This window comes from Cryptomeria japonica, chromosome 9 (genome assembly GCF_030272615.1).
Source record: "Cryptomeria japonica chromosome 9, Sugi_1.0, whole genome shotgun sequence".
NCBI classification, from domain to species: Eukaryota; Viridiplantae; Streptophyta; class Pinopsida; order Cupressales; family Cupressaceae; genus Cryptomeria; species Cryptomeria japonica.
The window spans coordinates 276037345-276056280 of NC_081413.1; positions in this window are offsets into that span (position 1 = coordinate 276037345).

The window sequence follows — 18936 nt, forward strand, 5'->3', positions numbered from 1 at the left end:
AAAAGTACCTACTTCTGCTAAAAGGATTTCATATGGTACTAATGTTTTAACTTTGATATTGCTTGTGATTAGGTGTTTTTGATTTCTCTCTATCTCCATCCACAATTTGACATGCTGCCTCCCTAAACTTCCCAACCATAAAGAACAACTAGTGTGACCAGTAAACCGAAAAGAGTTTTCTTGGTTTTCCAGACTCATAATTCAGCTTTTTTGCACCTATTTTGGAGTAGATATGATGCTTTCCATCATCCCTATAGCCTTTTCGCTCTACAAGTCTCCCAACTGAGCTTATAGTGGAAGTCAATCCCAAGATATTTGTACTCTTTCACAATTTCCAACGGACTACCTTCAAAAAGGAAGGTGATTTGATTTTCTTTCCTCTTTAAAGAGAAAATCATGATTTTGGTTTTGGTAATGTTCACTTGCATCCCTCCCTCCTGACAAAAATGCTCTAAGGCCCTTAAATGATCTCTTAATCCATAATCTATTTTTAAAATTAGGATAAGATTATCAACGTATAAAAGTAATTTCACCACATAGCCTACTATTTGGACACCTTCTCCATCCATTTTGTTTAACCATGTTTCTAATTTATCAATGTATAAACCAAACAAAGTGGGGGATAGAGGGCATCCCTGCTTAACACCAATGTCAGTACCGAAACATTCAGACATTCGTTCACTAGTTCTAATTTTAGCTCTAACTTTCTCATATAGTCTATGCACAGCTGCTCTATACATGTCAGGGATACCCTGGAATTCTTCCATTTTGTTCCATAGTTTGTCTCTAGGCACCATGTCAAAGGCTTTTTTAAAGTCCATAAAATGGCAATAAGCTTATTCCCCTTGATTGTACCATATTTTCTCTATCAAATGTCGAAGAGTGATGCAATGATCAATGGTGGAATGTCTAGGCCTGAAACCAGCTTGACCTTTTGCTCTTTTTCCTTCATCTTTTGCCCAACTACTGATTCTACATTCCACCATTCTCCCAAAAAATTTGCCTGGAAGGGGGTTGACCATAATAGTGCGGTAGTTAGATGGGTTATTGATATCCCCAGTTTTAAACAGGGGAATGACCACACTAGTTGTCCAATTTGTCAGGAAACCATCTCAAATGACACTATTGAAGATCCCCTATATGTGAGGAGCAAAAAGATCAACTCCCCATTTTAAAAATTTAGCTTGAAGCCCATCAATGTCACTAGCCTTACCCATTGCTAAATTCTTTATTCCCTATTTAATATCATCCACCGTGAATAGCTCCACCAATGTGTTCACTATTGGACGAAGGTTTTTCTTGTGTGTCCACTCATAAAGAAGCTTTGCATATTCTAGCTATTGAACATCTATACTTATGTTCTCAGTTTGTTTTCTCCTTTGTTGTAGTTCCTTCAAAAAATCTCTGGGATCATGTTTTCCAAGATAGATAAATTCCTTCCTTCTTGCACTTACATAATCTTCTTTTTTTTGCTTGAATCAATTTTGCATACTTCTTGTTTTCTTTGCTCGGATCTTTCCCCTTTAAAGATATCTTGGTTGCCTTACATTCTTCATCATACCATAGGTTTGCCAGAAAAATATTTGCGACCCTCCTCCTACTGCAAGTCCTTTTACATGCACTTGAAGCCTTGTGAATTATAGGAATCAACAAACTACTATGAACATGGCCCCTCTCCTTATTAATCCTTTCATCAACCAAAATATTGTTTATTTCATGAAATTGTTGCTTAAAAACAACAATAAAGATGTCATTGTTTTCGTGATTTATGAGGATTTTGCCTTTAATAGTTGTTTTCTTTTGCATATGAAGAACTTGTTTGTCAAACTCCAACGCTCTAGATGTAAAGTTCTGAGAGCAAATAATGTAATCTACCACACTGTAACCATTATAGGTTTTGTAGGTGATACCCCCTAAAGTTAGCCAACCTTTCATATCATTGCAAATAACCATGCCAAGCAAACTACACATCCCCTATAATTCTACCCCAAAGTGTGAGACATCCCCATTACTATCTTGTGAGGCTCTTTCCCAAGATTGACCCCCACCTTCTTCCAACTATATAGGATTATTTTCTCCTTTTTCACCACTACTGAATTGTAAAAATCGGTTATTAGTTCTCTTTACATTGAAGTCACCTATTAGCATTATTTCTCCTAAGGTAATTGATAGGGAGATATCTTTTTTTAAATATAAATGGGTCTTCATTGTCTAAATTCCCTCTCTTGTAAAACTTAGAGTTTTTAGGAGTGAAGTAAAAAACAACCAACCTCCAAATTATCTCATTCATTGTTATTTCCAGCCAAATGTATTGTTTATTTGGGTCCTTTTTTTCAACTTTTATGATTCCATACCACTTCTCATTTATAAGCACTATGATTCCACCATGTCCTTCACCTGTCCCATTCCCTTTGTTCCAAATTGAAAATTTCTTGTAACCTTCAAAATTCGAGACCTTGCAACCATCATGCTCACGAGTTTAAACAAAAATGAATATCTTTCCCCTCTACTATGGGCCCCATCCTAGGACCTCTTCTCCATGGATAGCCTCTAGAGTTCCAACTCACTACACCTAAGCAGTCCTATGGGGCCCCTATTTCCTATTTATTATTCAAGAAACACTCTCTAATTTGAACTTTCCCATCCTTCAACCATGTCCACTTTCCCTCATTTCTTGTTGTCTTTACTTTATCCCACTCCTTCCTTTGTTCCTCCTACTAAGCAAATGTCACATCTTCATCTAAATAGAATTGTGAACCTCTAACTAGCCTTCTATTTCCAAGAATCATATTCTTATCCTCTATGTTTCTCAGGGTAACTCTACTATGCCTATCTCTTCCTCCATCTATCTTCTTTCCTATCATATTTTCTTGTTGATACTCCTTGTCCACTCCAGCTTATCTCTAAGAAAGTCCCTTGTTCGAATGTCAGTTCTCTCTTTTTCTATGAAGTCTGCTCCTTTAATAATGATATTTGTAGCCTTGCCTCGCTTGTCTTGTTCTTCCCTTATTTGTATTTTGATTTGTTGCTCAACAATTCCCTTTTGTTTATTTGTTAATCCATTTACAACTTGTGACCAAGATTTAGCCTCTTCTATATGCTCCCTTAGTTTAGACTCTTTAGTTTTCATGTCAACTAAGGCTAATTGATTCTCCTTTACTTGTGTTCTGTCCTCTCCTTTTATCAATTTTGGTCCCTTATTCCTATTTGATTTCCATTGTTCAAGTTCTTGTTTTATGGCATCCAACTCTTGTTGTCCTATTTCCATTTTGATTTGCATGTTTGAGATTTTGCTCTCTCTCTCTCTCTCTCTCTCTCTCTCTCTCTCTCTCTCTCTCTCTCTCTCTCTCTCTCTCTCTCTCTCTCTCTCTCTCTCTCTCTCTCTCTCTCTCTCTCTCTCTCTCTCTCTCTCTCTCGCTCTCGTATACTCTATTGTTTCATACACTTTGTTCTCTTCTTCTTAATTTCTTGTTTCTAGAGTATTGAGCCCATTTTTTACATCCATGAGCTCCTCCATGTATAACTCAAAAGACCACAATAGTGGTGTTGATGTTGGACTATAAACATTGTTTTACCTTGTTTATCTTCCCTGTTGTCATCTTTGTTTGATGTCCATACTTCTGCTTGGAACAAATTTGTTTTGGGGTTCTCATTAGTTTTTGCTTTTTCTTGTAACCTCTCATTTCTGTTCTCTTTTTGCACCGATTGCTCCACAGTGGTTTGGTAAGTTTTTCAAGATATATTGTTCACTCTTGACAAAATCATTGCAAACCATTTCTTATATGTTTGCATTAGTTTTCAAATTTGTCTACATCTTAAAATTCCCTTATATTGTTTCACATTTACCAGTATCAATCTTTCATATGTGTAACCTACTTGTTTTTGGAGAAAATATGCCATGCCAAATTCCCATGACCCTATTAAACCTTTTAAGATGCCATAGGCTGAGGTTCTTCAGGTCGAGTTGCAAAATGATTCTAGCCCTTTTAGTAACAAAGGTTTAGCATTGAGCCCATCAATTGAGCTTGGATATTACTATTGACCCCTACCCCCACCATTACCCCTGGGTGATCAAAAAAATTGGTTTTTGCTGAAAAATGAGACCCCTTCATATTGGGCTCTTAACAAACCAATACTAAGTTTCCCTCTAACTCACCAAGATTAATCCCCATACTATTTTGTGTGTTGTTGTTATATTGACTTGTAGAAATTTTGTTTTACCCCATTTTGGAAGAAAATGCAAAATAAATAAGTGGAGATAGAAGAAAAGAAATAGTGAGACCAATTTTGGTACACTTGGGTCTAACAAACACGTTGAGAGTTGAAAAAGACCCTATTCGATAAAGTTGGGTCCCCTCTCTACTAGATCTGAGGTCACTATTCTTTGTGACCTCTATCTTCTCACCTGTAATGCCCTGGGTCACTCTCTGCTACATCGCTGCAAGAAAATGTTGATGTTGCTCTTATATGTCAAACACTCCATGATGTAATGTCATTCTCTTTCCACTGACCTTGAAGTGCAAAGGCAACAAACCATATCAACCCATTCCTCTTTGGATATTTTTTGTTGGTGTGAATGTGGTTTTGTTCCACTCACATGGCTTAAGTTTACTTAGGTGGCATTTGAGATTATCTTTATAATGTAGCCATATCCTATTATTAGATATTAGTCACTTAGTATTTAATATTGTCCTTAGTGCACTTATTTTTTGTCATAAGTAGTTAGTTGGTTTTTATCTCATACCTTATTGCACCTTTGTTATTTATACGGGGTGTTTCTACATTTTGTATCATCTCAATTTCATTTTCATATTAGTGAAATGGCATCTTTCAAGCAACTTCTCTTTTGTTGTGTGAAAGTTGTTCGGTTTGCAAATTATTATTTTTGGGTTACATGTGCATGGTATCAAAGCACTTTTAGTTTATTCATGCATATTTTACAAATTTTTCCCTAGGTACAATTAATTATAAATTTTGTGTTTTGACATTGGTTAATTACTCAGTTGTTTTGGCACTTGGAAACATTTAGGTTGGCTTCATTTTGATTGCACCATACGTATATACAACATGTTGTGTCCTTATGGATCATTTGAGCATTTTTTTAAGCACTTTCTTTTATAGGCACATTGAGCTAAAGTGCCACATCTTATTCATGTATTTTGGGGGTTGTGTCATATTTTTTTACTCGTTGTATTATAAAGTGTCATGGGGGATTGTGTAGTCTTTTTTGTTTGTCAATCACAACATTGTCAAGTGAGCATCCCTCCACGACAACCATATGATCTTTGGGATTCTTGCCTCATGCATGTGTGTCTTATTGTTGCACACCCTTTTTTCGATTTTAGGTATTCTTTTAGTCATTTCAAATGATATATCATCTCCTTCATATATTGCTTGGTGACACACCATTTTAGTGAACTTGTCATGTTGATCTCCCTACTCAGCATTATGGGGGTATTATATTATTCATGCTAATGTTTCCTTGGATTTGATTGGAGTGAGTTGAGGCACTCTTGCATTCCTATTTTATGGAGGCAACCTTCTATCCTCTTTTGATCTTGGTTCTTTAGACTATTGCACCAATATTTTCTACTTGCTTTGGTTGAGTAGTGATGATGAGATCACTCATGCAACTTCATTAGTTGAGTAGTGTCATTGGAGTCACTCGTGCAAATTCATTTGTCATTGTGAGAATTTTCCTATTGCAACCCAAGATCTGAAGGCCAATGAATAGCACAAAGCACAAAAGAAAGAGAGAATAAAATAGACAAGAATAAACTATATTCTCATCAAGAAGCAAAAATGCCCAACTAAGTACAATGTGCATGATCCTGTTTATAAAGCCAAGGCTATAGGGAAATGAGAGCACACAATCATGACATGTGGCTCAATGAGATGCAAGGGAAGGTAGGCGTAGGTAGGAGAAATAATAGAACATTCCACTAAAGGTGGATCACCCACCGAAGGTGGAATATGATAACAAGATAACACCACTAAAGGTGGAATTTCTCCTACAACCATCTTCCCTAGATTTGTGATTCCCTAAGTGTCTCATATGAAAACTATGATGAATGCATTATCCTAAGTCAACTTAAGTAAAATGTAATTATAAGACATAATTTACACCAAAACCCCCCCATAAGTGCAACTTAGGGGGATGTAGACTCAAGCTAACAATGCAAGATGGGTCTCAGCTACTAGGCCATGTTAGGTGCCTATGTACAAATGCAATGCAAGCTCTCACAAATGGAGAAAGGGAGAAAACCACATGGGAAAAATCTCCCCCCCAAAAGAGAGATGAAAATAAAAAAGAAATCTCAAAGAAGAATGAGAAGGACAAAACCCCATGTGAGGAAAAAGTCCCCCCCATAAGAAAGAAGAAGAGAGACCATGAAGCCCCCCCTCAATGTAGAATCTCCTATAAGGATGGTCCAATAATGTTGACCAAAACTCCTCCCAATTAGGAAGAAATAAAGCCAATGTCGCACCAAGAATGTCAAAGTGTGACAAAACCAAGTACCAAAGTCGTTGAAGAATGACTAATGAATCACTCACTACAACAAAATGAAGATCAAGCATAGAGACACTTGCTTGAGCATTGACTAGATACTCATTAGTGGTAGATTGGTACAATCCAAGTCTCACTGGAGCCATGCGCAATGTGTACAATCTAAGTCTCAATTGAAGCCATGCACCAAGTCTCACAAGATAGTTTCTAATCTACGAAGTACAAGAGAATTACATTAAATATGTCATCAATGACAAAGTACAAAGAAGTGTGGCACTTTGTATCAGTGCATTACAACATAGCTCCTGCGCTCCTACGCACCCCCCCCCCCCCCCTGGCTGTTAATTGGAGAACATTGCAAGATAGGTATGGTAGACAACAAATATTTTGTTTCCAATTTTGCTTGTTTCATAAAAAAAATTATTTTTAAAAGATATTAAAAAATCTCAATAAAAATATTATTAAAAAAGCCATATAAAAAAACTTTATTAAAAAATAATAATAAAGAAAAATTGAAATTTCTTTTATTTTTGAATTTCGAAAAAAAAAAATACATCCATTTTTTTATTTTGACATTAATTCAAAAAATTTAAAAAAAAAATGTTTTTTAGATTTTTAATTTATTTTATTTTTATTAAAAAACATTTTTTGGTTTTTTAATTTAAAACATATATTTATTAAAAATATTAAAAACAAAATAAATTTAATTTTAAAAGTTTTTTAAAAAATTAAAAAACCACATAGTACTTTGCGTGAGCAGGGCCTACGGGCCCCAAAAAATGCCTAACAAAAAAAAAATTAAACAAAATTTTTAAAAAAAATGAATCCCCCTCCAAAATGCAATTTATTTTTTCTTTAAATGATTAAAAAAACTGCGAAAAATTTAAATGCAGAAAATTAAAAAAATTATTATTAGTTTTTTTAAATAAATCTTACATGCAACGTCTGTACGACTGGGGGGGTTTCACCTCAAGATGATGAACTATGATTTGGACGAATGAATAAGTGATCTTGGGGTTTTTTAGCCTTCTAAGGGCGATGGCAATGTTAGATTTTGCCAAAAATGCTCCAAATTTGCAGATTGCTCTTGGGACAGGTAACCACCTTCCATTTTCAAACGATTGTAGATTTGGCCTTTGGTGTTGGATTTGGATGAAACAAAAGGCAATTCTAACTTTCTTGAACCTTCTCAATCCATTGGTAACCTTAGATTTGACCCAACAAGCTCCAATAATAACCTACAATAGAAAGTTCCAAAATACAAAACCCCAAATTGCATCAAATTTATCTCAAATGGCAAACGAATGGCACTGTAATGGCTCTAATACAACGTGATAATTTGCCTATAGCAACCCAAGATATAGAGGCCAATGAATAGCACAAAAGTAAGAGAATAAAATAGACAAGAATAAATTGTATTCTCATCAAGATGCAAAAATGCCCAACTAAGTACAATGTACATGAGCCTTCTTATAAAGGCAGGGCTATAGGAAAATGAGAGCACACAATCATGACATGTGGCTCACTGAGATGCAAGGGTAGGTAGGGATAGTTAGGCGAAATAATAGAATATTCCATTAAAAGTGGATCACCCACCAAAGGCGGAATGTGATAAAAGATAACACCACTAAAGGTGCAATTTCTCCTACAACCATCTTCCCTAGATCTGCAATTCCCTAAGTGTCTCATATGCAAACTACAATGAATGCATTATCCTAAGTCAACTTAAGTAAATTATAATTATGAGACATAATTTACACCAACATTCATCTATATTTTCAATTGATCTTCAGTTACAACACCATATCAGTCTTCTTTGACAGTTGTTTGCAGCTTCTTCATGCTTCAATGATGTTCTTCATGTTCCTCTTGTTTTTGTGACATTGTGTTGGAGGATTTTTAGTCCTTTATGTTCTCTCATTTGGAGATGATTTTTCTCCCATGGGGTTTTCTCCTTTTCTTTGTGAAAGATTTCATTGCATTGTAGTTGTACATGGATATCTAGCATGACCTAGTTGTTAAGGCCCATATCGCATAAGGAAGGGTGTTGGTGTGAATGTGGTTTTGTCCCAATCACATGGATTAAGTTTACTTAGATGAAATTATAGATTATCTTTATAATAGATTCATATCCCATTATTAGATATTAGTCACTTAGTATTTAACATTGTGCTTAGTGCATTTTTTTTTTTGTAATTGCTAGTTATTGGTTGCCAGCTCATACCTCATCACACGGGTTTGTTATTTATATGGATGTTTGTACATTTTGTATCATCTCAATTTCATTTCTTATATTGGTGAAATAACATCTTTAAGGTTGCTTAGATATTTTTTTGTGTGAAGGTTATTTGGTTTCCAAATTATTCTTCTTGGCTTACAACCTCTCTATTTCACACCTAAGATTATTGGAGCTAGTTCTTAGTTGGGCTATTAACATTTTAGCTTTCCATTTTATATCCACATTTATTTAAATTTTTTGTTGATGATCCCATGTGGTTTTAATGTTCTTGACATAGTATTTCATTTTTTGTCCTTGATGCTTCGTCTACAATGCCACTTTGACTTTCTCTCTCACATACCTTTGGATTTCTACATTAACTTTTGGGCATTCTTGTATATTAATTCCCCATCTATTCAAATACATGACATTTTGTTTCATCCAATTGTTTTTTCCTTTTATTTATCTTTTCTTCTACTATGTACAATTTTGGGCCAATGTTGACCATCCATACCCTCTATTCTCTTCAAATATCCTAACAAATTAATTGGCATTGCCTCAATTGGGAAGCGTCTGACCTTGACTAAGATGATCTCACAAGGGACTATGATTTTAATTTTGAAATTTATTGTGATGAAATATATTTTCATTTTTATATTTGTTTCCATCTTGATAATGAGGTGTTGTCGACCCATGCCTCACAAACATGAAACACCACCAGTGTGACTAGCAACCCATATAATATCTTCTTTGACTTCCAATCCCATAACTCAGTTGATCTGTGTCTATTTCAAAGCATAAAAATAGCTTTCCAACATCCTTGTATCATTTTTCTCTTCATGCCTCTCAACTAAGGTTTCTATGAAAATCAAGGCCTAAGTATTTTTATGCATTTACCACTTGAAAGGGGCTTCCATCAAACTCAAATTTTACTTGCTCATTTTTTCTTCTCAAAGTAAAGATCGTGACTTTGTCTTTTCCAATGTTCACTTGCATCTCTACCTCTTTACAAAATAACTCTGGTGCTCTTAGGTGATCTTGAGTACAATGTGTTGTTTTTACAGAGCAAGGTCATCAACATACAACATTATTTTTATCACAAAGATGGTTAAACGCATACCCATGACACATGACTTGTTTAACCAATCCTTTAACTTGTCTCTATAAATCCTAAACAAATTGGGGGACAACAAACACCTTTGTTTGACTATGATGTTGTTAGAGTTTCAAGCAGATCCGAAGCAAATATGAACTAACAATTATATGCAAATTTAAATACAAAAGATAAAGAAATAAAATAGGACACAGATAACACAAAGATTTAACGTGGTTCACCCAGAATGGGTTACATCCACCATACACAGCCATCCAATCTTTCTTATTATCCAGCAAAAATAGTACATCAACCTTACAATGCCATAAGCATCCCAGCCGCTTATAACATGCATTTTTAAGGCAACAAACAAAGTCGGCCTTTTTAGGGTTCTATTACAATGTCGGTTTTCATCAATGAAAAACGAAAAAAGAAAATTTCTCGGGGGCTCCCACCCTCGAACCCCCACTTTTCTCGTGGGTTGCCGCCCCCGAACCCTTGTCCGGGGCTTGACCTGGCCCCAAACCCCGGCAAGGATACGTGCTGAGTGTACAGTACTTTGTTGATCAGTCGCCACATCTCAACAATCTCCCACTTGGAGACTAATCAAGCTCCACACCAAATAGATGCACCCCCAAAACTCTCTAAAAGATCATCCTATTTTTTTATTTTGGCTTGAACTTACTCATAAAGCCTATGGATTGATGCCTTATATTGTTCTGGAACTCCGAACTCTTCCATTATGTGCTAGAGTTTGCTTCTAAGAACTATGTCAAAGTCATTTTTGAAATTAACAAAATAACAAAAAACCTCTTCTCCTTGCTTCTCCCAAACCTTTTCAATCAAATGCTCGAGAGTGATGCAATGGTCAATAATAGAGTGCCTTGGCCTGAAAAACCACTTGACCTTTCACCCTTTTTCCTTCCTTTCAACCCAAAGTCTAATCCTATGTTTCACCAGACTTCCAAAGAGCTTACCAAAAAGGGGATTGATTATTATAGTGCATTAGTTTGCTAGATTGATTATATCAGCGGTTTTGAGGAGAGGAGTGACAATAGTTGTCCAATTTGCTAGAAAGTTATCCTAGATTACCTAGTTAAATATTTTTTAAGTGTGATGCAAGAGCATGCATGCCCCATTTTAAGAATTTAACTTGTAATCCATCTATGTCTTGAGCTTTTCCTCTAGCTAATTTTTTATTTCCTTTTATGTCTTTAGTGGAGAAGAGTTTGTCCTTAGTGTTAATTATAGGAGGATAATTCAAAGGAGATAATAGGGAACTAGATATCAGACTGGAATTCCTATAGTTTGAAGAGATTAGATGTCAAATTGAAATTCTTAATTCAAGGGAGATAATGTAGAATTTTTATTGATTTTATGTGTAAAAAGATTTTTTTTTACTTGTGGAGTTAGGCTATGGTCGTATGGACAAGCATAGAACTAAAATTCCGAAGTATCAATTGTTAAAGAGTTTATTTTAGAGCAAGGTATTTCGTGATTTTTTTTTCAATTAAAAAAATTAATCAAAAAAAATCTTTAAATAAGAAATTATAGCAATTAAATAATAATAGACTTTTTTTTTTAAATGTCAATAAGTTGTCACATAAACATGAAAATTGATGAGTAGGTGGAGGAAACTTTCAAACCACCTCTATACTATGTGTTGAAAATTTACAACTATAAATGTGGTGTTTCAATTTTAAGTAAAAAATTCATTTCAATTATATAGTTATATTTTTTATTTCAATGGAACTTCCTACAAAGTAAAAATAAAATCTCAAGCTTCTTTCATAGAACTACTTCTTTAGTGGCATTTGTGTGTCTTCCTGTTCTTGAGTGACACTCTTATGGTTTTATCTATATTAAAACTTTGTATAGTTGACTAGAATAATGAGAGATATATATTATTTAATGATTTTATTCAATGGTTAGAATTTATTATATTCCTGTAAAATAAGCACCCAGCTCTCTCACTTCTCTATATATTTTCTTATACAAGCACTAAGTTGAAATTTTGTCTTTAGATTCTCCCTTACCATGAGATTAGGAGATGGTTCTTCTATCTTTTAAAAACATGAAAAATCCCAAAAGTCCTTCTTGACCTAGAAGGATTAAATATATCTTGAATTGGAGAAGTTTGAGCCTCTAATGTGGATGATTATTTTTCTTTCTTTAAGTGAAATTGTTATGTTTGGATTTTTTTATATTTAGTTTTGTGTTTATTTTCAAGGAATTTCAATAATAAAATAACATAACAACAAGTGGTATATTCTTGTGTTTTGTTAGATATTAGCATATACCTATTCATCTTTGTTCACATTCATTTTGTGCAAATTTCTATATATTTGTCATTTATTCATCATTATTGCACCCAATTTTTACTTAGTCAAATGCATTCATTTATTACTTCAAAATTATCATTTAATATCTAAGGTTAATTTCAAGTGGCTCAATCTCATCCTAATTCAATTCTAAGGCACATGTGAATGAACCAATAATAAAAAAATGTTACATTCAAACTCAAGTTTTCTTCCCCTTTTACAAGCTAATATGAGTTGACTTAACATTCATTTTTGTGGCATGTTGCTATATTACAATATTCTTTTGTGTGTTTACATATCATCCATGAAATTGAGGAGTTCAACGATCAAAGGAACAATTAGAGCACACTTCATTTTTTCAAGAGACAAAAAAATGCATTTGCATAGGTCTTCAACATGCTAGTGAATGTTGTGTTTGATACCACTCATCACTATTAATTTGGACTGCTAAAGGATTTCAACCAAGCATAACAAAATCACCTCTCAAGTTAGAAAACACCTAAATGATATCCCTAAACAAAATCTTAACAAGTTAGACTTTTTGGAAGATGAAGGTAGGTGAATCTTCAAGTGCACATCTAATCAAATTGAGCATGTGTAACAGAGATCAAATATACACCATAGTTCAAGTTTGTAGCACTCAAGATTGAATTATTGACACTCAAGAGTAAAATATAAAATTTTATAAAGTACCAAAAAAGTTGAGGCATTCATCAAACTAAGTACATTAATTTCTCAATAGTTGTAAATTAATTTAGCACGTTTTAATATCATTCTAACCTAGATGGATCTGCCAACAATATTAGAGCTAAGGAAGCATTGTTGACTCCCTTGTCAGATTTTGAGATGTCTAATGTGATGGACTTAGAGATTGCTCATGAGATCTGGATAAAATTGGAGACCTTGCATGAAGGTGACAATCATGTCAAGATTGCTAAGTTGCAGAGCTTGAAGGGTAAATATGAGAACTTGAAGATGAATGAAGATGAAAACATTACTTCTTTTATGAAGAAAGTGAATGAGCTTGTGTGTGGAATCAAATATGTCGGTCAAGCATTAGAAGAATTTGAGATTGTTGCTAAAGTGTTGAGATCCTTTCCTCCTACTTACACACATACAGTTGCTGCTATTGATGAGATCCAGATTATGACAAATGTGACAAGAGATATGTTGATTGGTAAACATGTTGCTTTTGAGTTGAGGGAGTTTGAAGACTCTCTTCCTAAGACTGAATCTACATTCATAGAAATTGTTTTCGGGAAGGAGAGATATGATCTGGGAGAAAGTTATACAAGAGTATCTAGATATGAGAAAGAGATGGAAGATGAAGAAATAGAGTTTGAGGAGCATGAAGAACTTATTGCTAGAAGATTTCCTAAAGGTGCCGATAAGTATGAAGGAAAGTTACCTCTTAAATTCTTTTCATGTAATAAGCTAAGACATTTTGCATTAAGGTGTCCAGAAAGATATAGAAATCCTAAGAAGCCATTTAAGCCACAATAGCCTAAATATCAGAAGAAGTGTTATTATGCTACTAATGAAGGTGTAGCAGATGATGAGTCAGATAAGGAAAATTCAGGAGATAAATTTGTGTTTATTGTTATCAAGGAAGATGATCCTGTAACTACAGATTCTACAAGCTGCATTAATGAGGAGAAAGCTTTGGCTGTTAAAGTTGAGGAGAAATATGAATGGGTAATTGACAGTGGTTTCTCTCATCATATGATAGGTGATAAGAGTAAATGTTTAAACTTTGAAAAGTATGATGGTGGTATAGTAAGATTTAGTGATAACAAATCTTGTGTAATCTATGGTAGAGGTTCTATTTCTCTTGATGTTAAGCACAATACTAATCATGTGTTGTATGTTGAAGGTTTAAAGAATAATATTTTGAGTATTGGCAAGATAGTTGATAAGGGATATAAATTGCAATTCAAGAATGACAAATGTGAGATCTTGAGTAGCTCCAGAACTGAGATCACATCAGGTACAAAGACTAAAGGTAATATCTTTCACTTGAATGTTGGTGGTAAAAGTTGTTTGATTGCTTAGATTGATGAAAGTTGGTTATGGCATAGAAGAAAGTGTCATGTAAATTTTGATTGCATGGTTAAGATAATCTCTACTCAAGTAGTGAGATATCTACCGAAGTTAATAAAGCCTTCTAATCCGGTATGTAAGGAATGTCAATTAGGGAAGAAAACAAGACTTACTTCTAAGAGAAAACAACATAATTCTAATGGATTGTCATATCTTGTGCATACTAGTCTATGTGGAGTATTAGAAGAATCTAAGATTGTTACTAAGGTGTTGAGATCCTTGCCTCCTACTTACAAACATAAAGTTGTTCCTATTGATGAGATCTGGATTGTAACAAATGTGATAAGAGATATGTTGATTGGTAAACTTGTTGCTTTTGAGTTGAGTGAGTTTGGAGACTCTCTTCCTAAGACTGAATTTGCATTCAAAGTTATTATTTCTGGGAAGCGAAGATATAATCCAGGAGAAAGTTCTGCAAGTGTATCCAGATATGAGAAAGAGATGGAAGATGAAGAAAGAGAGCTTAAGGAGCTTGAAGAACTTATTGCCAGAAGATAATTTCCTAAAGATTCTGATAAGTATGAAGGAAAGTTACCTCTTAAATTCTTTTCATGTAATAAGATAGGACATTTTGCATCAAGGAATCCGAAAAGAGATAGAAATCCTAAGAAGTCATTTAAGCCATATAAGCTAAATATCAAGAGAAGTGTTATTATGTTGTTGATGAAGGAGTAACAGATGATGAGTCGGACAAGGGAAATTCAAGATATGAATTTGTGTTCATTGCTATCAAGGAAGATGATCCTGTAACTACAAATTCTACAAGTTGCATTAATGAGGAGAAACCTTTAGCTACTAAAGTTGAGGAGAAAGATGAATGGGTAATTGACAATGGTTTCTCTCATCATATGACAAGTGATAAGAGTAAATTTGTAAACTTTGAAAAGTATGATGGTGGTATAGTAAGATTTGGTGATAAAAAAGCTTGTATAATTTGTGGTAGAGGTTCTATTTCTCTTGATGGTAAGCACAATATTGATGATGTGTTGTATGTTGAAAGTTTAAAGCATAATCTTTTGAGTGTTGGTCAGATTGTTGATAGGGATATAACTTGCAATTCAAGAATGGAAAATGTGAGACCTTCAGTAGCTTCATAACTAAGATTGCATCAGGTACAAAGACTAAAGGTAATATCTTTCACTTGAATGTTGGTGGAAAAAGTTATTTGATTGCTTAGATTGATCGAAGTTAGTTATGGCATAGAAGAATGTGTCATGTAAATTTTAATTGCATGGTTAAGATAAGTTCTACTCAAGTAGTGAGAGATCCACTGAAGTTAATAAAGACTTCTAATTCGATATGTAAGGAATGTCAATTAGGGAAGCAAACAAGAGTTACTTATAAGAGAAAACAACATAATTATAATGGATTGTTAGATCTTGTGCATATTGATCTTTGTGGTCCTTCTAGAGTGAGAAGCTTGCAAGGTGATAGGTATTTCATGTTGTTGATCGATGATTATTCAAGAATGATGTGGGTTACCTTCTTAAGGGAGAAGTTTGAAGCATTGGAGAAGTTCAAGATTTTCAAAGCAAGAGTTGGTTTCGAGACTAGATTGAAGCTAAAGTGTCTGAGATCTGACAGAGGTGGAGAAATCACTTCTGGTGAGTTTAATGCCTATTGTGAAGAGCATGCAGTTAAGATACAGTTACATACTCCTAGGACACCATAACAGAATGGTGTTGTGGAAAGGAAGAATACAACACTTCAAGAGGCTACTAGAACCATGATGATAAAAGGAAATGTTTTGCATGTGTATTGGAGAGAAGCTGAGTACTGCACTATACACTCTTAACCAGGTAAATATCCAAGGTGATACTGGTAAGACTCCTTATGAGTTATGGTTTTGTCATGCCAATGTTGTTAGATATTTCTGAATTTTTGGTAGTAAATGCTATATCAAAAGAGATGAAGATCTTGGAAAGTTTGATGCTAGATGTGATGAAGGAATCTTTCTTGGTTATTCTACAAAGAGTAAGGCCTATCAGTGTTATAATAAAAGATTGAGGAAGATTGTTGAAAGTGTTAATGTGAAGGTTGATGAAGGTAATGTGAGACAGATCAGATCTTACGGATATGATTCTGATGATCAGGATGCCAATTCAGATAAATGAAAACAAGTGCAGACCCAAATTCAAGTTCAGATTGATTAGGAAAAGTAAGAGAATGAAGAGAAAGGTGCAAATGCTTGTGCTGAAGAAAGAGTTCAAGAGCCTGAAATTGAAGAAAATCCTAAAAATATCAGGTATGTGAGGTTGAATCATTCAGAAAATTAGATTATTGGTGATAAGAATAAAGGTGTGATGACTCGAAGAAGACTTGTTGAAGAAATTTGCTTGATTTCTGAGATTGAGCCTAAAAATGTTGATGGAGCATGTAAAGATGAAAATTGGATTAAATATATGGAAGAATAATTGAATCAAATTGAGAAAAATGATACATGGATTCTTGTTCCTAGACCTAAGGATAAAAATGTAATTAGAACTGAATGGGTATTTTAGAATAAGTTCAATGAATAGGGTGAATTTGTTCGAAATAAAACTAGACTTGTTTGTAAAGGTTATTCACAGATGGAAGGAATTGATTATGAGGAGACTTTTGCTCCAGTAGCTAGAATTGAAGCTATTAGACTATTTCTTGCCTATGTTGCTCACAAAGATTTCAAGATTTATCAGATGGATGTCAAATCAGCCTTTATTAATGGTGAGTTGGAAGAATAAGTCTACATTGAGAAACCCAATGGATTTCAGATGACAAATGTGATGGACTTGAAAAGCACTGAGAGGGGGGGTGAATCAGTGTCACCAAAAATAAAACTACTTCAATCACTAATCGGTAGATGTACTAACTTTTAAACATAATGCATGCAATCCAAAATGATATAACAACATCCACAATAAGTAAAACATCCACCATAACACAAGTGTTTGTATGTGGAAAACCCAAATAGGTAAAAACCACGGTGAGATGGAACTCACAAGTTAACTATCTGTAGTAATAGATAACTGACTGGTTAAGGTCTACAAAGTGCTCTGCTAGGAGCAAATCTTGTTAGAGATCCCAATTCTTGATTAAAAGCTATACCCTGTAAAAGGTAGTACCCTATTAGTAGTAACCTCAGTAGAGGATTTCTGAATCCAAACTAATGGATCACCTTGTTGGAGGATTTGAACAATGAAGCTTGTTAGAGCTAACCTAGTTAGGGGATATTAAATTCTGTTGTAATTGTTAGAAGACAATAGGATTTGTTTGATCTGTCTGAGTAGCACAATACTTGCTTGATCAGATCCTTTTAAGCATATTCAACACTGCTTCTCAACATACTCTGCAACTTAACACTTTTGTCATTGCACATAACATATCACTTTTGCTCATATAAAATAATTCATTGTGATGTCAATATATAGACATTTAGATCTCATGTCGGTCTCAAGAAATCATAGCACAATTTCCTAGGTGCAGTGTATCTGGTCAAGTGATCATAACTCATCACAAAAATACTGAAAAAACTTGTCGGTGGTGATAACTCATCACACAATCTACGAATACCAGTTGGAACACTTAATACCGGTTAGAGTTTAACTGCTTGTCCTTGATGCTTCTGAGATAGTCTCCACTGGATCTTCATGTTGATGCTGAGACATGTATAACCAAGTGGTTATCTCCATGCATATAATAGTTGTCACCAAATACCGGTTAGAAATAAACAACTTGAAGTCATACCGGTAGACAATATAAACACATGTGTGTGTATGTGTTTCATCAATGACAACATATGATGAATTCATTACAATCATCATCAAGACAACAAAATGAAATGACATAGTTTATCGATTGAAGAAAACATTGTATGGATTGAAGCAAGCCCCTAGAGCCTGGTATGCTAGATTGGATAAGTATTTGATGAAGCTTGGATTCAATAAAGGTACTGCTGACAACAATTTTTATTTTAAGATTGATCAGAATAGCATTTTGATTATTGAAGTTTTTATTGATGACATTATCTTTGGAGGAAATGATTGCCTATGTAAGAAATTTGTTGAAGAAATGCAAAAAGGATTTGAGATGTCTATGATTGGTGGAATGAAATTCTTTCAGGGATTGCAAATTAATCAGTTGGATAAAGGTGTTTTCATATCTCAATCTAAGTATGTATAGGAATTGTTGAAGAAATTTGGTTTTAACGACTCTAAGCCTATTGGTACACCTATGGTGACCGGATGTAAGTTGACAAAAGATGATTATTATCCGAAAGCTAATTAGACCAAATATAGATCTATGATTGGTTGTTTGTTATATTTGACTTAGACTAGACCTAATATATCATGTTGCTAGATGTCAATTTGATCCTAAGGAATCTCATGTTGCTACTATAAAAAGGATATTCAGATATTTGAAAGGGACAGTTGATTTTGGTTTGTGGTATTCTAAGAATGATGACTTTACTTTGAGTGCTTTTACAAATGCTGATTGGGCAAGTGATTTTGTTGACTGGAAGAGTACTACTGCATTATTTTTGGGTAAGAAGTTGGTTTCTTGGGCAAGTAAGAAGCAAAATGCTATTTCTTTATCTACTACAAATGTTGGATACATTGTTGCTACTAGCAATTGTACTCAGGTAATTTGGATGAAGTGGATGTTGAAGGATATAACAGTTATTTATGATCAGTCTATTGCTATATACTGTGATAATTCA